This window comes from Apodemus sylvaticus, chromosome X (genome assembly GCF_947179515.1).
Source record: "Apodemus sylvaticus chromosome X, mApoSyl1.1, whole genome shotgun sequence".
Classification (NCBI taxonomy): Eukaryota; Metazoa; Chordata; class Mammalia; order Rodentia; family Muridae; genus Apodemus; species Apodemus sylvaticus.
Window position 1 is genome coordinate 1,466,865 of NC_067495.1, and position 22,308 is coordinate 1,489,172.

The window sequence follows — 22,308 nt, forward strand, 5'->3', positions numbered from 1 at the left end:
ACTCCAGCTACATATGTAGCAGAGGATGGCCTGGTCAGACATCAATGAGACGAGGGACCATGGGTGCTATGAAGGCTATATTTCCCAGAATAGGGGAATGCAAGTCAGGAAATTGTGGGGGTGGTGGTGAGGAGGGGGAGGTGGAATGGGATAGGGGGTTTTCGGAGGGGTAATTCGGAAAGGGGATAGCATTTGAAATGTAAATAAAGAAATATCTAATGAAAAACTCACAGTAAACAAACAAAGAGGATTCAAATGGATGACACTGTGGTTGAATTTGTTAAGTAGAATGACTTAGACAAAAAAACTCATTCACAGGCAAAAGGTATTCATAAGATTTCTGTTTACTTATCTGTTTTTACTTTGTAATTCTTTGTAGTCCTCAGAAGGCTTTTATTGTAAAAATAAAATCTATCCTTTCGCTTAGGCTTCTTCCTTTTCTCTTTCTTTCTTTCTTTCTTTCTTTCTTTCTTTCTTTCTTTCTTTCTTTGGGTAGTGTCATTTTAGGAAAGAAGAATAAAATATTGTATTCATTGGCCAGTATATGTTATATGTTTCCTACTTTGAACTGTCGGTTTATAATCTGTCTAGTGTATTTATTAACCAACTTTTAAAAAATGGGTATTGCATTTGTTTATTCATTTAGTATGTATACACATGTCTGTAGGCACAAGTTTGCCATGGCACGCATCTGGAGGTCAAAAGACAACTTGTGGAAATTGGTTCTCTCCTTCTATCAGGTGGGCCCTAAGGAATGTAATTAAGATCAGGCTTGGTGGCAGGCACCTTTACCTGAGGAGCCATCCTGCTGGGCTCCCAACTTAATATTGTATCCAAAGTTTTGTACTTAGAATCTGAAAGTTTCTGTTAGAGCTAACACAAGAAATCCTTATCATTTGAAGCAGCAAAGTGAAAGTTTTATAAGGTTGGACTTTTTTTTCCAGGATGTCTGTTTGTTAGCATTCCATTTAGCTGGTTTCCTGTGTGTGCCATTGTAGAAACAATGGAGACTCACTTAACTCATGGGGTGGGGTGGGGTGTGTCACTAAGAGGCAGAACTCTTGTTCCTTACACAGGAGGCTCCAGACTCCTTTTGTAGCATTGCACAACACAACAGCAAAGCCATAGAGAGTTAGTTGTACAGGGAACGTTTAAAAGTTTAAATAATGTAATCCTTATTCTGTGCAAACTGAGAGTCCATATATGTGCTGACAACTGAATTTTTCTTTATTCCCAGCACTCTGTGAGGCCGAGGCAGGCAGATCTTTGAAGACTAGCCTGGTAGTGAGCTCCAGGACAGCCAAGGCTATGAACCGAGAACCTGCTCAAAACAACAAAAAGCAAAACCACAGAAGACTCAGCTGTATCAGAAGCTCTTTTCCTTTTATTTTTATTCGATATATTCTTTATTTACATTTCAAATGATTTCCCCTTTCCTGGATCCCCCCTCCCCGAAAGTCCCATAAGCCCTGTTCTCCCATCCACCCCTTCCCACTTCCATGTTCTAGTATTCTCCTACACTGCTGCACTGAGCCTTTAAAAAATATGGAATGCTTCACGAATTTGCGTGTCATCCTTGCACATGCTAACCTCTGTATCGTTCCAATTTTAGTATATGCGCTGCTGAAGCGAGCACAGAAGCTCTTTTTCATATTGGAATTAAGTTTCTTTCTTTTTCTCATGACCATAACAGAGGTGTCTTCTCAATTAAAAATATTCACAAGATCCACACCCACACAATTTAATAAACTTTTCTTTCCTACTTATAGATACGGCACATTTGATGCTTTTATCTGGACACGATATTCGTGAAGTGTACCTATAACAACTAAATGGTTTCTTTTTTTGGGGGGGGGTTAATCCTTAACATTTTCCCAAGGGGAGTAAAAGACAGGGAAGGCAAACAACACCAATGAAAACTTCAGACGGAGCTTCCTTTAGACAAATGTGCAGTTATCACTGTAAAGGGCTTTGTTTCTTCTTGAAGACCAGAGAAGAATACAAATATACAAAGTTCATTTGGATAAATGTACTGTGAGGGAAAGGAGCTAGATTGCAGCAGGTTCAGAAGATAACTTGACTTTTTTGGGGGTGGGCAGTACTGGGGATAGAATCCAAGGTCTTGTTCATGTAAGTCAAGTGTACAACCAAGGAGCTCGAGCTTTGGTTGTATTGACGTGTATCTCATGTAACCCTGGAGAGCTCTGTAGAGTAGGATATTCTTAAACTCACAACTGGCTGGCTTCAGTTTACTAGATTCTGGGATTAGGGGCACAAACCATCATATCCATCTTCAGCACTTCACAATTTTGCCAATCTGGGGAAATGTAAGGTTAACTACTCCTTAATTCTTGAAATATAAAAGCAGAAAAAGTGGAGTATTTTACGTTACATCAATTGATGTAAAAGTGACCTTTTTCTGAGATAAACCCCACCTGCATAATCTGTTGACCTATTGTGGGATTCAGCTTACTAAAATTTGCTTTTCTTAAGGTTTTTCTTAAAAGCTGTCCATAGATATTTATGGAGAATATCATCAGTCTGTGGTTTTCTTTTGTGTTTGTCTGACTTTGGTACCAGGGCAATGCTGGCCTCCTAGAAAGGACTGCAAACTCTTTTCTCTTGCTCATTTTTGGGGGATTTACTGTTGAACTAGTCATATCTGTTCTTTGAAAGCTAGTTAGATTTAGTGGTGATGCCATCTAGACATGGACTTTCCTCGAGAAAGTTTTCAGCTCTGTTTTTCAATAATTAACATCTATGCAGGTATCCAATTTTTCTGTAGTGAGCTTTTAATGTGTCTTAGGTACCTGTCCACTATCCAAGTGTTCATCTGGCATTGACTTTTTAGGTATGATTGGTTATCATATTTTGCTGTTATTTCCTTAGTGTCTGTACCATCTCTTCTTTCATTTTCTTTTTTAACTTTTTCCAAATGATTTATTTATTTTATATATGTGAGTACACTGTTACTGTCTTCAGACACACACACATCAGATCCCATTACAGATGGTTGTGAGCTACCATGTGGTTGCTGAGAATTGAACTCAGCACTTCTGGAAGAGCAGTCAGAGCTCTTAACTGCTGAGCCCCATGTCTCTCATTTTCATACTGATAATTTGCCTGTTTCTTGGTAAGTCTCATAAGACTTTTATTTATTTTATTTTAGTTTTTGAAAGAACCAACTTTGGAGCCTATAACCCCAGTATTGAGGAGGCTGAAATAGGAGATCAACTTGTCATCTTCTGCTGCATAGCCAGTTTGAGGCCTATTCCAGGCTACATAGTAAGATCTTTCAAGCAACAATAACAAAGGTAAAATAAGTCAGCAAGTAGACCAAGCAACTTTTGGTTTCAAGACGTTTCTTTTTTATTTCTTTTTCATTAGATATATTCTTTATTTACATTTCAAATGATTTCCCCTTTCCTGGTCCCCTCCCAAAAGTCCCATAAGCCATCTCCCCTCCCCCTGTTCCCCAATCAACCCCCTCCCACTTCCCTGTCCTGGTATTCCCCTACACTGCTGCATCGAGCCTTCCCAGGACCAGGGGCCTCTCCTTCCTATGATGTCCAACAAGACCATCCTCTGCTGCCTGTGTGTCTGGAGTCATGGGTCCCTCCATGTGAATTCTCTGGTTGATGGTTTTCTCCCTGGGAGCTCTGGGAGTACTGGGTGGTTCATATCATTGTTCCTCCTGTGGTGCTGCAAACCCCTTCAGCTTCTTGGGTCCTTTCTCTAGCTCCCCCATTGGGGACCCTGTGCTCAGTTCAATGGCTGGCTGAGAGTGTCCCCCTCTGTATTTGTCATGCACTAGCAGAGCCTCCCAGGTGACAGCTATATCCAGCTCCAGTCAGCAAGCACTTGTGGGCATCAATAATATTGTCTGGGTTTTGTAACTGTATATGGGATGGATCCCTGGGTGGGGTAGTCTCTGGATGGTCTTTCCCTCAGTCTCTGCTCCACACTTTGTCTCTCTGTCTCCTCCTGTGGGTATTTTGTTCCCCTTTCTACAAAGGACTTTCTTCCACCTTCTTGGGCATCATTTGATATGTGAATTGTGTCTTGGGTATTTCGAGCTTCTGGGCTAATATCCACTTCTCAGTGAGTGCATACCATGAGTGTTCTTTTGAGACTGGGTTACCTCACTTAGGATATTTTCCAGTTCCACCCATTTGCCTAAGAATTTCATGAACTCAATAGTTTTTATTTTATTTTATTTTCTATATTCTTTGTTTACATTCCAAATACTTTCCCCTTTCCTGGTTCCTCCCTCCCCATATGTCCCATAAGCCCTCTTCTCTGCACCTATTCCCCAATCACCCCCTTTCATTTCTCTGTCCTGGTACTCCCCTACAATGCTGGATCAAGTCTTTCCAGGACCAGGGCTCTCCTTCCTTCTTCATGGAAATCATTTGATATGCTAATTTTGTCTTGGGTATTCAGAGCTTCTGGGCTACTTAATATCCACTTATCAGTGACTGCATTCCATGTGTGTATATTCTTTTGTGATTGAGTTACCTCACTTAGGATGATATTTTCCAGTTCCAACCATTTGCCTAAAAATTTCATGAATTCATTGTTTTTAATTGCAGAATAGTGTTCCATTGTGTAAATATACCACATTTTTTTTTTGTATCCATTCTTCTATTGAGGGACATCTGGGTCCTTTCCAGCTTCTGGTTATTATAAATAGGGCTGCTATGAACATAGTGGAGCATGTGTCCTTATTACATGCTGGGGAATCCTCTGGGTATATGCCCAGGAGTGGTATAGCGGAGTCCTCCGGAAGTATTATGTCCAATTTTCTGAGGAACTGCCAGACTGATTTCCAGAGTTGTTGTACCAGCTTGCAACCCCACCAGCAGTGGAGGAGTGTTCCTCTTTCTCCACATCCTCACCAACACCTGCTGTCTCCTGAGTTTTTGATCTTAGCCATTCTGACTGGTGTGAGGTGAAATCTCATGGTTGTTTTGATTTGCATTTCCCTGATGACTAAGGATGTTGAACATTTCTTTAGGTGCTTCTCAGCCATTCAATATTCCTCAGGTGAAAATTCTTTGTTTAGCTCTGTACCCCATTTGTTTTTTGTTTGTTTTCGAGACAGGGTTTCTCTGTGTAGCCCTGGCTCTCCTGGAACTCACTCTGTAGACTAGGCTGGCTTTGAACTCAGAAATCTGCCTGCCTCTGCCTCCCAGAGTGCTGGGATTACAGGCATGGGCCACTACCGCCTAGCCTGTACCCCACTTTTTTTTTCAAGACAGGGTTTCTCTGTATAGCTCTGGCTGTCCTGGAACTCACTCTGTAGACCAGGCTGGCCTCGAACTCAAAACTTCGCCTGCCTCTGCCTCCCAGAGTGCTGGCATTACAGGCGTGCACCACCACCGCCCGGCTGTACCCCACTTTTTAATAGGGTTATTTGGCTCTCTGGAGTCTAAGTTCTTGAGTTCTTTGTAAATATTGGATATTAGCCCTCTGTCGGATGTAGGGTTGGTAAAGATCTTTTCCAAATTTGTTGGTTGTTGTTTTGTCCTATTGACAGTGTCCTTTGCCTTACAGAAACTTTGTAATTTTATGAAATCCCATTTGTCAATTCTTGATCTTAGAGCATAAGCTATTGGTGTTCTGTTCAGGAAAATTTCCCTGTGCCCATGTCCTCAAGGGTCTTCCCCAGTTTCTTTTCTATTAGCTTCAGTGTGTCTGGCTTTATGTGGAGGTCCTTGATCCATTTGGAGTTGAGCTTAGTACAAGGAGACAAGGATGGATCAATTCCCATTCTTCTGCATGCTGACCGCGCCAGTTGAACCAGCACCATTTGTTGAAAAGGCTATCTTTTTTCCACTGGATGTTTTTTAGCTTCTTTGTCAAAGAACAAGTGCCCATAGGTGTGTGGGTTCATTACTGGGTCTTCAATTCTATTCCATTGATCTACCTGCCGGTCACTGTATCAATACCATGCAGTTTTTAACACTATTGCTCTGTAGTATTGCTTGAGGTCAGGGATACTGATTCCCCCAGAATTTTTTTTTTTATTCCAGATGACTTTGAGAATTGCTCTTTCTAACTCTATGAAGAATTGAGTTGGAATTTTGATGAGGATTGCATTGAATGTGTAGATTGCTTTTGGCAAGATGGCCAATTTTAGTATATTAATCTTGCCAATTCACGAGCATAGGTGATCTTTCTATCTTCTGAGGTCTTCTTTGATTTCTTTCTTCAGAGACTTGAAGTTCTTTTTTTTTTTTAAAGGTTTATTTATTATATGTAAGAACACTGTAGCTGCCTTCAGACACTCTAGAAGAGGGCATCAGATCTCATTTTGGATGGTTGCGAGCCACCATGTGGTTGCTGGGATTTGAACTCAGGTCCTTCGGAAAGGCAGTCAGTGCTCTTAACCACTGAGCCATCTCTCCAGCCCCAAGACGTGAAGTTCTTGTCATACAGATCTTCCATTTGTTTGGTTAGAGTCACACCAAGATACTTTATATTGTTTGTGGCTATTGTGAAGGGTGTCATCTCACTAATTTCTTTCTCAGCCTGTTTATCCTTTGCGTATAGGAAGGCAACTGATTTGTTTGAGTTAATTTTATATCAGATCACATTGCTGAAGTTGTTTATCAGCTGTAGGAGTTCTCTGGTGGAGTTTTTTGGGTTGCTTAAGTATACTATCATATCATCTGAAAATAGAGAAAGTTTGACTTCTTCCTTGCCAATTTGTATCCCTTTGACCTCTTTATGTTGTCTAATTGCTCTACTAGAACTTCAAGTACTATATTGAATAAATAAAAAGAGGGGGGCAGTCTTGTCTAGTCCCTAATTTTAGTGGGATTGCTTCAAGTTTCTCTCCATTTAGTTTGATGTTAGTTACTAGTTGGCTGTATATTGCTTTTACTATGTTTAGATATGGGCCTTGAATTCCTGATCTTTCCAAGACTTTTAACATGAAAGGATGCTGAATTTTGTCAAATTCTTTTTTCAGCATCTAATTAAATGATGATGTGGTTTTTCTTGCTTTGAGTTTGTTTATGTAGTGGATTACATTAATGAATTTCCGTATCTTGAACCATCCCTGCATCCCTGGGATGAAGCCTACTTGATTCTGGTGAATGATCGTTTTGATGCGTTCTTGGATTTGGTTGGCAAGATTTTTATTGAATAATTTTGCATCAATATCCATAAGGGAAATTGGCTTGAAGTTTTCTTTCTTTGTTGGATATTTGTGTGGTTTAAGTATCAGTGTAATTGTGGCTTCATAGAATGAGTTGGGTAGTGTTCCTTCTGTTTCTATTTTTTGGAATAGTTTGAAGAGTATTGGTGTTAGGTCTTCTTTGAATGTCTGGTAGAATTCTACACTAAAACCATCTGATCCTGTGCTTTTTTTGGTTGGGAGATTTTCAATGACTCCTATTTCTTTAGGGGTTATGGGACTGTTTAGATGGTCTACCTGATCCTGATTTAACTTTGGTATTTGGTATCTGTCTAGGAAATTGTCTATTTCATCCAGATTTTCCAGTTGTGTTGAGTATAGGCTTTTGTGGTAGAATCTGATGTTTTTTTTAATTTCCTCAATTTCTGCTGTTATATCTCCTTTTTTATTTCTGAGTTTGTTAGTTTGGATAATGTCTCTGTGCTCTCTGGTTAGTCTGCCTAAGAGTTTATCTATCTTGTTGATCTTCTCAAAGAACCAGTTCCTGGTTTTGTTGATTCTTTGTATAGTTCTTTTTGTTTCTACTTGGTTGATTTCAGTCATGAGTTTTATGATTTCCTGCCTTCTACTCCTCTTGGATGTATTAGCTTTTTCTGTTCTAAAGCTTTCAGGTGTGTGTTAAGGTGCTAGTGTATTCTCTCTCCATTTTCTTTTTGGAAGCACTCAGAGTATGAGTTTTCCTCTTAGCACTGCTTTCATTGTGTCCCATAAATTTGGGTATGTTGTGCCTTCATTTCCTTAAATTCTAAAAAGTCTTTGATTTCATTCCTTATTTCATCCTTGACCAAGGTATCATTGAGTAGAGCATTGTTCAGCTTCCATGTGTATGTGGGCTTTCTGTTGTTTTTGTTGCTATTGAAGTCCACCCTTATTCCACAGTGATCTGATAGGAGGCATGGAATGAGTTCAATCATCTTATATCTGTTGAGGTCTGTTTTGTGACCAATTATATGGTCAATTTTGGAGAAGGTACCATAAGGTGCTGAGAAGAAGGTATATTCTTTTGATTTAGGATGAAATGTTCCATAGATATCTATTAAATCAGTTTGGTCCAAAACTTCTGTTAGTTTCACTGTGTCTCTGTTTAGTTTGTGTTTCCCTGATTGGTCCACTGAGGAGAGTGGGGAGTTGAAGTCACCCACAATTATTGTGTGTGGTGCAATGTGTGCTTTAAGCTTTAGTAAAGTTTCTTTTACGAATGAGGGTGCCCTTGCATTTGGAGCATAGATGTTCAGAATTGATAGTTCTTCTTAGCAGATTTTTCCCTTGAATAGTATAAAGTGTCCTTCCATATCTTTTTCAATGAATTTTGGTTGAAAGTCAATATTATCCAATATTAAATGGTTCCAGCTACTCTGGCTTGTTTCCTGGAACCATTTGCTTGGAAAATTGTTTTCCAGCCTTTTACTCTGAGGTAGTATTTGTCTTTGACACTGAGATGTGTTTCCTGTATGCAGCAAAATGTTGGGTCCTGTTTACATATCCAGTCTGTTAGTCTATGTCTTTTTATTGGGGAATTGAGTCCATTGATGTTAAGAGATACTAAGTAATAGTGATTGTTGCTTCCTGTTATATTTGATGTAATTTTTATGTTTGTGTGGTTATCTTCTTTTGGGTTTGTTGAAAGATGATTACTTTTTTGCTTTTTCTAGAGTATAGTTTCCCTCCTTTTATTGGTGTTTTCCATTCATTATTCTTTGAAGGGCTGAATTTGTGGAAAGATATTGTATAAATTTGGTGTTGTCATGGAATAACTTGGTCTCTCCATTTATGGTAATTGAGAGATTTGCTGGATATAGCAGTTTGGGTTGGCATTTGTGTTCCCTTAGGGTGTGCATGATATCTGCCCAGGCTCTTCTGGCTTTCATAGTCTCTGGTGAGAAGTCTGGTGTAATTCTGATAGGTCTACTTTTATATGTCACTTGACCTTTTCCCTTACTGCTTTTAATATTCTTTGTTTAGTGCATTTGGCATTTTAATTATTATGTGACAGGAGGAATTTCTTTTCTGGTCAAATCTATTTGGAGTTCTGTAGGCTTCTTGTATGTTCATGGGCATCTCTTTCTTTAAGTTAGTGAAGTTTTCTTCTATAATTGTGTTGAAGATATTTACTGGCCCTTTAAGTTGGAAATCTTCATTCTCTTCTGTACCTATAATCCTTAGGTTTAGTCTTCTCATTTTTGTCCTGGATTTTCTGTATGTTTTCGGTCAGGAACTTTTTGCATTTTGCATTTTCTTTGTTTGTTGTGTCAATGCTTTCTACACTTGATCTTAGCCAAAAGGCCGAGAAGCGATGTGTCAATGCTTTCTATGATATCTTCTGCATCTGAGATTCTCTTTTCTGTCTCTTGTATTCTGTTGTTGATTCATGATTCCTGACTTCTTTTCTAGGTTTTCTATGTTCATAGTTGTTTCCCTTTGTGATTTCTTTATTGTTTCTACCTCTGTTTTTAGATCCTGGATGGTTTTGTTCAATTCCTTAACCTGTTTGTGCTTTCCTGTAATTCTTTAAGGGCTTCTACCTGTTTACCTGTGTTCTCCTGTATTTCTTTACTGGAGTTATTTATGTCCTTCTTGATGCCCTTTATCAGCAGCATGAGCTGTGATTTAAAATCCAAATCTTGCTTTTCCAGTGTGTTGGGGTATCCAGGACTTGCTGTTGTGGGAGAATTGGGTTCAGATGGTGTCATGCTCCCTTGATTTCTGTTAGTAACATTCCTATATTTGCCTGTTGCCATCTGGTTATATCTGGAGTTGGTTGTTCTTGCTGTCTCAGGCTGGTGCTTGTCCCTCCTGTGGACCTGCAAGCCTGTCTCAGTACCCCTGGGTGACCAGCTCTTCCCTGGCAGAGTGCTGTGGCACTGTCCAGCTCCTGGGGGTAGGTGGGGCCCTGGTAGACCATGTCCCAAGTGACCTTACAACTTGGATGTTCCCTGAGTTCCTGGCTACATCCGTCTGCTCAGTCATAGGAGCAAAGATGGGGGCCTTACCTCTAAATGTGGGACTCCCTGCAGAGCAGATGTCCCCTGGAAGGGTAGGTTCATAGAAGGCTGTGGTGATGCCCAGCTCCTGGGTGCAGGTGGGGCCCTGGCAGGCCGTGTCCCAAGTGATCTTACACTCCGGTGTTTCCTGCGTTCCAGGCTGCACCTGTCTGCTTAGTCACAGGAGCAAAGATGATGGCCTTCTTTTTTATTTCAACACCAATGTTTATAATCGCCTTTCTTCCCCTTACTTGAAATTTCTAAACATTTATTCATTTGTTGACTATTTATATGTATGTGTGTATAGATGTGTGTGGCATATGCACTTGTTAGTGTGTGTACATGTGCATGTAGAGGCCAACTTTCAACATCAAGTGTCTTTCCTGGGTTGTTCTTGATTTTAATTTCTTTAGACAGGGGCTCAACCTGAAGCTCATCTGCCCATCTGGGTTTGCTGCTCCATGAGCTCTTCCTGCCATCTAGCTGTTGGGATTACAGGTGTGCACTGTTAGGTCAGGCCTTTGACATGGTTCTAGGGCTCTAAAGTCAAGTTGTTTTGCTTGTATGGTAGGTACTTTAGAGACTGAGGCATGTCCCCAGCCAGTTGTTTTGTTTGCTTGTTTTTGAGATAGGATCTCATTATGTAGCCCTGATTGAACTGGAACTATGTAGACCAGGCTGGCTTTAAACTTGTGTCAATCTCTCACTGTCTGCCATCCTAGCATTATAGTCTGCCAGGACACCCACTGGACCTTTGCTTTCTTTTGTCCTATAATTTATTTTTTATTCACATTACATCCGAATCATAGTCTTTTCCCCTCCTATCCTCCTACTCCCACCCTTACAAATCCTTTCTCCCATCACCCTCCCCCCTTCTCCTCAGAGAAGAAAAGCCTTCCTTGGGTACCACTCCACCATGGGACATCTAGTTTCATTGAGGCAGAAGCAGGCAGTCCAGGTAAGGAAAGGGGATCCAATGGCAGGAATAGAGTAAGAGACAGCCCCCTACACCAATTGTTAGGGGACCCATTTGAATACCAAACTGTACATTTGCTACAAATGGGGGGGTCTAGGTCCATGCCCTGAATGTTCTTTTGTTGGTGGGTTGGTGGTTCAGTCTCTGTGAGCCCTCATGTGCCAGGTTAGTTGACTCTGTAGGTCTTCTTTTTTTTTAAGTAGACAATGTTCAAATTTATTAATAAATAGTGCAAAAGCATCAATGGTAGCTGTTTAAACATTAATTTTCTTTGAACAGCCATGTCTTGGTTTAAATTTGTGTATACTGTTCTCTGTGGCATTGCAAAAAATACATGAAAATATTTTGTATTTTTTATGCACAGGTGTGAATCTCTAATAATGTTTATATATTATTATGGACAAGTTAAACTGCATAATTAATACACACATGGATAGTCACAATCACAATAATGAAGAAACTGCATATGTTTGATATACTTTAGATGTCAGGTTGTAAATATTTAATGTTCTTAAGACATAATTCCTCATTTCCATTCAAGGATACATTTCCATACACATGGATGCTCAAATGCACATTGAGAAATATGCTCTTTGACCATAACAAACTTATACAAAAGACAGTGTTTGTCCTGCTTTAAAAAAGAAATACATTTGTTTATAATCTTTCCTGGAGGCATAGATTTCCATATCACTAAAAGGAAAATGCTTACTAGCTCAACTCCAAAGTTTAGTCTTCAAGAGAAACTTATAAAGTTAAAAAAGAGTCATATATATATGTATATATATAAAATTCTAGCTACACTAATGCTAAAAATGACATCAATTAATTTCCTTTCTTGATTTTTGCACCAGGAGACCAGGGAGCCAGGCGGCCTCACAGCCTTCTGTGCACAGCTCACCAGGAGAGAGTGATCTCCCAGCAGCGCTTTCACTTCTGAGCATGGAGGTAAGATCTCCACCTTCTCTCTAGAGGGGAACAGTGAGGAGAACGCAGGGTATAAGATCAGTGGAGCAGCTGGGACAGAAGTCTTCTGGCCACCATTTGCACCAGGGAGCCAGGAGACTTCACAGCCTTTTGTGCACAGACCCTGCCAAAAGAGAGTTGGTCTCCCAGGAGTAAGGACACAGGCTTACAGGCTCTCAGGAGGAACAACCTCCAGTCAGAGACAGCAAGACCAACTAGCACCAGAGACAACCAGATGGCAAAAGGCAAGCATAAGAACCCTACCAACAGAAACCAAGGCCACATGGCAACATCAGAACCCAGTTCTCCCACCACAGCAAGTCCCGGATACCCCAACACACCGAAAAGCAAGAGTTGGATTTAAAATCTCAGCTCCTGATGCTGATAGAGGACTTCAAGAAGGACATAAATAACTCCCTTAAAGAAATTCAGGGCTTGGCAGTGGTGGTGGCGCATGCCTGTAATCCCAGCACTCTGGGAGGCAGAGGCAGGTGGATTTCTGAGTTTGAGGCCAGCCTGGTCTACAAAGTGAGTTCCAGGATAGCCAGGGATATACAGAGAAACCATGTCTCGAAAAAACCAAACCCAAAAAACAAAACAAACAAACAAAAAAAGAAATACAGGAGGTAGAGTTGGCTCTCTTTTTGCCATGGCTATAGTTTTGCAGAAAGTAGGATCTGCACTTAGAGAAAGCACAATGAGTTTTCCAGAAAAAGACAGCAAAGTAATCCTGAAAGAACACGGACCAGAAGAGGAACAGGCATCAGAAAGCACAATGAGACCTCTAGAAAAAGACAATAAAGCAATCCTGAAAGACCAAGGACCAGTGGAGGAACAGACATCAGGAAGCAAAATGACTCCTCCAGAAAAAGATAATAAAACTCTAAAATACCAAGGACCAGACTAGGAACGAACATCAGAAGCCTTACAAGCTGAGGAAGGAGATGCAATGACAAAGGGGTGAACAGGGTGACCTACAAGACTACAAGGCCCACGTGATAGCTAAATTTGACAGAAGTGTGGATCTACACTATGACAGCCCAGAGATGAAAGTATTGTCTTATGCTTTTAAAGCACACTGGAAATCCTTCAGGCCTCACACCATTATCCTACATGGAAGACCAGGAGGTGGGAAGTCAGCTTTGTTCTGGGCTGGGCACATTGTAAACTTTACCAAGACATGTCCTATGTCGTCTTCTTCTCTATTAGAGAAAGAAAGTGGACAGAGAAGGGCAGTTTGGCACAGCTGATTGCCAAGGAGTGGCCAGACTCCTGGGCTCCAGTGACAAAGATCATGTCCCACCCCGAAAGACTAGTGTGTGTCTTATGTCTTTGTTTTTTTGTTTTTGTTTTTTCTGAGACAGGGTTTCTCTGTGTAGCCCTGGCTGTCCTGGAACTCATTCTGTAGACCAGGCTGGCCTCTAACTCAGAAATCCTCCCAGAGTGCTGGGATTACAGGCATGTGCCACCACTGCCCGGCAGTGTTTGTCACAGATGGTTTGGATGATGTGCATGCTGTCCTCCAACATGACAATATGACACCCTGCAGACTGGAAGGATGAACAGCCCATATACATCCTAATGTACAGCCTCTTGAGGAAGGCCCTCCTACCCCAGTCCTTTCTCATAATTACCACCAGAAACACAGGCTTAGAAAAGCTCAAGTCGATGGTGGTGTCCCCCCTCTATATACTTGTTGAAAGACTGTCTGCATCAAGGAGATCTCAGCTGATCCTTGAGATCATCTCTGATGACTCTCAGAGAATGCAAGTCTTCCATTCAGTGATAGAGAATCACCAGCTATTTGACCAATGCCAGGGCCCCTCTGTGTGCTCACTGGTCTGTGAGGCTCTACAGCTACAGAAGGAGCTGGGAAACAGATGCACTCTACCTTGCCAAACTATCACTGGTTTGTATGCCCCATTGGTGTTCCACAAGCTCACCCTGAGAAGGCCTTCCCAAGGCACACTCAGTCAGGAAGAACAAATTACCCTAGTGGGTTTGTGCAGGATGGCCGCTGAGGGAGTGTGGACCATGAGGTCAGAGTTCTATGATGATGACCTGAAGACCTACAGCCTAAAGGAGTCTGAGATCTCGGCCCTCTTTCACATGAACATCCTTCTCCAGGATGGCCGCAGCAGTGAGAAGTGTTATATTTTCTTCCACATCAGCCTGCAGGATTTCTTTGCTGCCCTATATTATGTTTTAGAAGGGCTGGGGAAATGGAATCAACATTTTTCCTTCATTAAAATCCTAATGAGCATCATGGAGGTGAAGAGATCCGACAACACTCACCTCCTCGGGATGAGACATTTCTTTCTTTTCTGTTTTCTGTTTTGTTTTTGTTTTTTTTGTTATTTTGTTTTGTTTTGTTTTTGAGACGTTTCTTATTTGGCCTCATGAACAAGATATCTTGAAGACTCTGGAGGTTCTGTTTGGATGTCCTGTGACCCTGACTGTTAAGCAGAAGCTGGGACACTGGTAGGACACTATCTCTCTGATAGGTCAGCAGGTCAATGGCACCAGCCCGATGGACACCCTGGATGCCTTCTACTCTCTCTTTGAGTCTCAGGATGAAGAGTTTGTTCACACGGCTCTCAATGGCTTTCAAGAAGTGTGGCTTCTGATTAACCAGAACATGGACTTGATGGTATCTTCCTACTGTCTCCAGCACTGTCAGAACTTGAAGGCAATCTGGGTGGATATCAGAGACCTCTCTGGATTATACTCTCCTGTGCCCCGTTGTTACTCTCCCGGAACACAGGACTCAATGGAAGCCCCTCCTCATAGAGTGGTGGGGAAACTTCTGCTCTGTGCTTAGCACCCACCAGAACTCGAAGGAGCTGGACTTTGGTGACAGCATCTTGAGCAAATAGGCCATGAAGTTACTCTGCCTCAAGCTGAGGAGTCCGACCTGCAGTATAGAGAAGCTGACATTTAAGAGTGAAGAGGTCATCTCTGGCCTGAAATATCTATGGAAGCTCCTTGTTAGCAATAAGAACTTAAAGCACCTCAATCTAGGGAACACTCCCATGAAGGATGATGACATGAAGTCAGCCTGTAACACGCTGAAACACCCAAGCTGCTCCCTGGAGACTCTGAGGTTGGATTCACTGATGAGAATCTCCACACTCCTCCTTTCAACCACCAGTCTAAAGTGTCTTAGCCTGGCCAAAAATAAGGTGGGAGTACAGAGCATGATATCCCTCGGGAATGCCTTGAGTAGTTCAACGTGTCCACTGCAGAAGCTGATTCTGGACAGCTGTGACCTGACACCTCTCAGCTGCTGCATTCTGGCCTCAGCCCTTTTCAGCAACCAGAATTTGACTCACCTGTGCCTGTCAAACAACAGCCTGGGGATGGAAGGAGTGCAACAGCTGTGTCGGTTCATGGGGCATCCAGAATGTGCTCTCCAGCGGCTGATACTGAATCACTGCAACATTGCAGATGATGCCTACAGCTTCCTGGCATTGATGCTTACAAACAACAGAAAGCTGACGCACCTGAGCCTGACCATGAACCCCATAGGAAACGGTGCAATGAAACTACCATGTGAATGGAGTACTATTCAGCCATTAGAAACAATATAATTCATGAAATTCTTAGGCAAATGGATGGAGCTGGAGAACATCATACTAAGTGAGATAACCCAGTCTCAAAAGATCAATCACGGTATGCACTCACTGATAAGTGGATATTAGCCTAGAAGCTTGGAATACCCAAGACATAATCCACATATTAAATGATGTCTAAAAAGAACGGAGGAGTGGCCCCTGGTCCTAGAAAGGCTCAGGTGCAGCAGTGTAGGGGAATACCAGGGCAGGGAAGTGGGAAGGGGTTGATTGGGGAACAGGGTGAGGGAAAAGGGCTTATGGGACTTTTGGGGAGGGGGGATCCAGGAAAGGGGAAATCACTTGAAATGTAAATAAAGAATATATTGAAAACACACACACACACACACACACACACACACACACAAACGAAAGGGGCTTGCCTACCTAAAATCAAAAATAATAGAACTGTGTGGAAAAAAAAAACCTACTGTGTGAAGCTTTAAATGAGCCCACTTATTCCCTTCAAGCCCTGGAATTAGTAGACTGCCAGCTCACAGAGAACTGCTACAAGGACCTGGCCTATATGATCACAACAACCAAGCACTTAAAAAGCTTGGATCTTGGTAACAATGCCCTGGGTGACAAAGGAGTCACAACCTTGTGCGAGGGACTGAAGCAAAGTAGCAGCTCCCTGAGGAGGCTTGGTTGGGTTGGGAGCATGTGAGCTGACTTCCAACTGCTGTGAGGCATTGTCATTGGTCCTCTCTTGCCACACGCACCTGAACAGCCTAAACCTGGTGAAGCATGACTTCAGTACATCGGGGATGTTGAAGCTGTTCCGACGTCCTGACTCTAACCTGTGGATAACTGGCCTGTGGAAGCAGCAGTACTATGCCCAGGTGAGAAGACAGCTGGAGGAATTGCAGTTTATCAAGCCCCACGTGGTGATTGATGGATTGATAGTGACTGGTATGCTATTGATGAAGATGACCGTGACTGGTGGAAAAACTGAAGACATGAGTCCCCTCTCCTTTATGTCCTAGGACTTCATTAACTAGGAAATGCTTGTCTCACTCGGAGGATGTAGTGAGAATGAAATAAACACAAAGCATTTAGAAAATAAAAAAATACAGGAGAACATGGGTCAACAGGCAGAAGCCCTTAAAGAGGAAACGCAAAAATCCCTTAAAGAATTACAGGAAAACACAAACAAACAAGTGAAGGAACTGAACAAATCCGTCCAGGATGTAAAAATGAAAATAGAAACAATAAGAAATCACAAAGGGAGACAGCTTTGGAGATAGAAACCTTGGAAAGAAATCAGGAGGCATAGATGCAAGCAACAACAACAGAATATGTGCAGATTTATTTTCCTTAAGTAAAATGAAGTTTGAATAGTACAGCCTGTGGTGACATCAGCAACAGCCAGTTCTTATCCATCAACTAGTCCCAGTTCTTTTTTGTTGTTGTTGTTTTATTTTGTTTTTGTTTATTTCGAGACAGGGTTTCTCTCTGTAGCCCTGGCTGTCCTGGAACTCACTCTGTAGACCAGGCTGGTCTCGAACTCAGAAATCTGCCTGCCTCTGCCTCCCAAGTGTTGGGATTAAAAGGCGTGCACCACCGCCGCCCGGCAGTCCCAGTTCTTTTACTGTTTTGGAAAGATTGGGCCTTGTTTGTTCTTCAATAGACATTACTGACTGTAAGTAAAGTGTCCTATTTTCCCCCTCTAATGTGGCTGTGATAGCTGGAGACTTCATTTGCAGAGAAAAACTATTGGTTAGATAGTCTAAGACCTCTTGTAGTTTAGTTGATAATAAAAACTGAATGTTTTGAGGAAGTTGGCTACATGCAGAACAGTTTTCCTTTCTCTCTGCTTCAAATGTGTAAGAGTGCAGTCCATCTACATCACTGCTTACCAAGTAATTATTAAGGGGAATGTACACACTTGTAGCTACCTTGAAAACCTCAGTGGCACACACAGCTGCAATGACTGCATTTGTAGAAGCTACTGCAGGAATGATTCATTTTACTACCCCTTGAATGAGTCTGTAGGTAACACCTCTAATATTATATATTGTGATGCTCTCTCTACAGACGTCCACTGAATATGTTCAGGGTCATCTCCATCTAATAGAACCCCATCTCCAAAAGGCTGCTCTTTAGGCCACTGCAACATCCTTACATACTAGATATGGTGTTCTGGGACTCTGGGCACAGATGCAATGGTATACATAGGGAAATTGACCTGTGGTGGGTAAAGTTCCAAAGGGCACTCAATACAAGCCGTCATTCCAGGCAAAGTCATTTGGGCATTTCCTTTAAAGCCTTCTGTCCCCCCCACTCCCATCTCTGAAGGCACAATAGAGCTCGGATCCAACACATCGTCTTTATAATTTAGAAGAGATATCAACATTCCATTGATCCATCTTCTGGCTATGACAGAATCCAGGCCACATACAATAATATGAAATTGTCGGTAGAAAGTGTCATTAAAATCTTGAATCTTGTTGAAATGTGGGACCACGTTGCAGTTAGGAACTCTGTCATTTAGGAATTCTGCAGCAACTTTGGCCTTGGGTCTTCCAACATCTTTAGGCCTAAATAAAAACTGCCTATTTAAATTGGAAACATCTATAGTGTCCATGTCTATAACATAAATTTGGCCGGGCGGTGGTGGCACACGCCTGTAATCCCAGCACTCTGGGAGGCAGAGGCAGGCAGATTTCTGAGTTCGAGGCCAGCCTGGTCTACAGAGTGAGTTCCAGGACAGCCAGAGCTATACAGGGAAACCCTGTCTTGAAAAAACAACAAAACAAAACAAACCATAAATATGTCTAAAAGTAGACAATGCCAGATTTTTCAGAAGCTCACATTGTAAGCCACCAGCTTCAATGACTAGAACTTTACATAATAAGGCCCTGGGTTTTATTCCCAGCAAGTGCACAAAACTATGTTAGTTAGGTTTAAGTTTCTCAAGAGCACCTCTTTCAAAGCAATGAGTTAGAGCTGGAGAGAAGGCTCAGTGGTTAAGAGCACTGTATGTATGAATGCTGAACAAATGCTCTGTTATTGAGTCTTGGTCTATCTTAATAAATGTTTCTTGCTCACTTTTGGTTTGGTTGGTTGATCAGTGTATATTAAATCTACCTACATGAATTTTTATTAAAATCTACATTTTTTTACCGTTTTTCTATCATTTATTCAGACTATATTTGTGCAATTGTCAATTTCTCTTTGTAATTCTATCATCTATCATTTGATGTATATAAATGTAAGAATGAGAGCTAGAGCTGAGAGAGAGGTGGGGGAGAGAGGAGGGGAGAGAGAGACGGAGGAGGAGAAAGGAGAGAGAGAGAGAGAGAGAGGGAGAGAGAGAAAGAGACAGACAGACAGACAGACAGAGACAGACAGAGAGAGAGAACATGCTACACTGCATATATGTAGGTCAATGGACACCTTTGTGGAGTCAGTTCTCTTTTCAGCTTTACTCGAGTTCTAGGAGTCAAAATTGGGTCATGAGGCTTCTGTGGCAGGCTTAGTTGCTGTGCCAGTTCACTGACTGTTTAATGTATTGTTTATGCTCTCTTGATGAATCTGTCTTTGTAGGCTATTAATATAGTGATTCCAGTCTTCTTTTGCTATCTCCCTTTTGTTCTTTTTGAAAAGCTGGGGCTTCACTCTACATCTCAGGCCAGCTTCCAATCTGGTATCCTGTGTTAGCTTTGTGAGTGCTGTCACACCAAGAGTGCCACTAGACCCAACCTCTAGCACTCTATTTTCTTGGATTTGTTTGTTTGTTGGGTTGGTTGTTTTGGGGACAGGATTTCTCTGTGTAGTCCTGGCTGTCCTGAAACTTGCTTTGTAGACCAGGCCGGCGTCTGACTCAGAGATCTGCCTCCTAAGTACTGGGATTAAAGGCAACTGCACCACCGTCTGGGTTATTCTTTTGGTTATTAACTTGTGTCTTTACATTTTATAGGCATCATAGAGTTGTGTTCCTTAATTCACTAGCTCTACTCAGGTGTCTGGCCTCTCTAAGAACTCCCTGTCAGGCCACTCACTTTCTTGTACGTTTTGTATCACTCCTCTCTATGAGCTAGTCCTCCCTTCTATCCTCTCACATCTGGATGAAAACTTAAGGATTTATTTTTACTTTCCAAGGACACTGCTTCAGACAGTAGGAATATACAAACTTATGCCAACCTTACAAGCAGTGCCAGACTTGTAGGGTACTGGAGAAGTACTGAGTGCTATACTGGAAAAATTTTGAAAGGCAGAAAACAGAAAACTATATTTCTGTAGGGGAAGATTTTACTGATAGGAAAAAAATAGTCATATGCTTTTCATTTCAAGAAAGTGTTTCAGTTAAGAGCAAAAGTAAGGGCTGCTGCATGGGTCAGTGGTAGAGAGCACTTTCCTAGCATGCACAAGGTCCTAGATCCAGTCCCTAGCACTTCAAAACCAAAGTGAAAGTACAGGACCAACTTCAGAATATTCCAGTCTAGATAGGTCTGTTGAGGACAAGGGGCACCTCTCTGAGAGGCTGGGAAGCAATTGCTCTATGCCCAATGTATTGGTTTCCTACTTCTGATGCAACAAATTGTCACAAATACAGTGGGTATTTTTATTCTTCAGAAGTCTAAAATCACAAGGTAGGAAAACGCTGAGTTCCTTCTGGAAACTTCTAAGGAGAATGTTACCTGGCATCTTTGTACTTTCTGGAGACCATTGGATAATGGCTCTTCCATTGTCACATACCCTGCTAGGAACGTCCATCCCTTTACCTTCCTACTTTGTACAAAGTACCCTCTGGTGGTATTGGATGAGCATGCCTAACAATACAAGATAAGATAATCTCCTTAGTTCCAGGATTTTAACTTTAATTACATTTGGAAGGCACCTTTAACCAATACAAGTAACACAGTAGGTTCTGGAAATTAGGGTGTGAGTGTATTTGGAGAGTCATGCCTTAAGTTTTCTATAGCCAGTTAGAAGATTGGCTAATTAGACAGAAAATAAGACCTCCAGGTTTTAGATTTACTGTGGGGTTTACCCTGCTCAAATTTGTGTGAACTATTCTGTTCTTTGGATATAAGCTTGTTTGCTTTTGTATAAGTTGTCTAAATCTTTAAAGATTTATGTGTATGAATGTTTTATCTGCATGCATGTATCTCTACCATGTGCATACCTGGTACCCACAGAAGCCAGAAGAATGTGTTGGTGCCCCTGGAACTGGAGTTGTGGATGATTGCAAGCTACCATGTATGTACTGGGAACTGGGCTCTCTGCAAGACCAAGTACTCTTTCTTAATCACTCAACCATCTCTCTAGCCTAAGATGATTAATTTTGATTTATAAGTTCTATCAAAGATGGCAAGTGTCAAGTGGCATCAAATCAATGACTAGCCCTCAACAAAAGTTGTTTCATTCAGGGAGAAAATGTGTAAGGATTCTTCAAGAGGGTATCCTAGACACAGAAATCAATGATTGTATTGGCTTCCAGCTTGATGCTAGCTGTGGGGCCTTGAACAAGTTTAACCATTTGGTCTGCTTTTACATGTGCCAAAAGGAGCCAATAGTCTCATCTTCCTGTACTTGTGGATAAGCCCGACATATCAACATTTTATTTTTTGAAGTCTTAACTGGTCCCAAGTATATTTTCTGTTTTATCCTTGGTTGTTCTGTAAGGGACCTAAGTTACTGTCTTGGCAGTAACCTTTATCCTCAGTCCATGGGGGGGGGGGGGCGCTTGAGGTCAACAATGGGACAAATTCTCTGAGAGGGAGGCAAGCCTGTTCCTCACTACTCCATCATTACTATTCAGTTTGAAAGTATAACTGAAAAGGTCGAGTGGCCACTGCACTGATGCAGCCTTTCGAACCCTCTCACTGTTTTCACCCCTTTAGCCCCTTGCAGAGACAACGGGGAAGAATTGAACTAGGATTTCTGTTTTCCAAAGTAGAAGGAAAAACTCTGGTGAACAGAGGGGAAAAAAATGCAAGGATCACAGTGTACAGGGCAGGATTATCAAAGCATGAAGACTAATCTAGATAGAGACTGTCCAGGCATGTTTGTTTATAGGGCTGACGGCATTACTTCTAAATTTTAAGCTTTTAAGAGTTTAAGGTGAGAAATGACTAAAGCATCCCACGATTTCCACATGTGCTTCAGGAAAGTACCCCCGTTACAGCTCAACACTTTCCAAAACTCAGCAAAAGGCAGTTCTGCAGATGTTCTCTCAGCTCCAACTTCTGGCTGTGATGGGCACAGCTTGAGCTGCACAAGGTTCATCTTTCCTGACTGTTGCTAAGCTATTTGCCACTTATTTATCCTAACTGAAATGAAAGGGAATTGAAGTAGTAGTGAAGGAAGGGGAAGAATGTTTGGAGCCTTGGCGGGCAGGCCTCACAAAATGCTCACACCCCAATCAACCGCAACATGATGATAAATGTATTTGGAAGCATATGGCAGAGGAACTTACCAGTGACTGTTGTGCAATTCCCTGCCTGTCTCATTGCAAAGGCAAAGTTTAGATCATTTATTCTCTTCCATTCTGTGATGTAAACTCAACTGAACTCCCAGAAGCCTTCTTTAACAGTGCTAAACTAAGTGTTAACTCTGTTCCTT

At 41.7% G+C, this 22,308-nt stretch overlaps 3 pseudogenes; 1 reads left to right on the plus strand and 2 right to left on the minus strand.

Moving 5' to 3' along the window:
* Nucleotides 1-1,539: 1,539 nt before the first annotated feature.
* Nucleotides 1,540-1,636, minus strand: LOC127675859 (uncharacterized; annotated as a pseudogene).
* An 11,140-nt stretch (nucleotides 1,637-12,776) lies between these two features.
* On the plus strand, nucleotides 12,777-16,693 carry LOC127675464 (NACHT, LRR and PYD domains-containing protein 5-like; annotated as a pseudogene).
* A 362-nt stretch (nucleotides 16,694-17,055) lies between these two features.
* LOC127675465 (NEDD8-activating enzyme E1 catalytic subunit-like) lies at nucleotides 17,056-20,410 on the minus strand (annotated as a pseudogene).
* Between the last annotated feature and the right edge of the window lie 1,898 nt (nucleotides 20,411-22,308).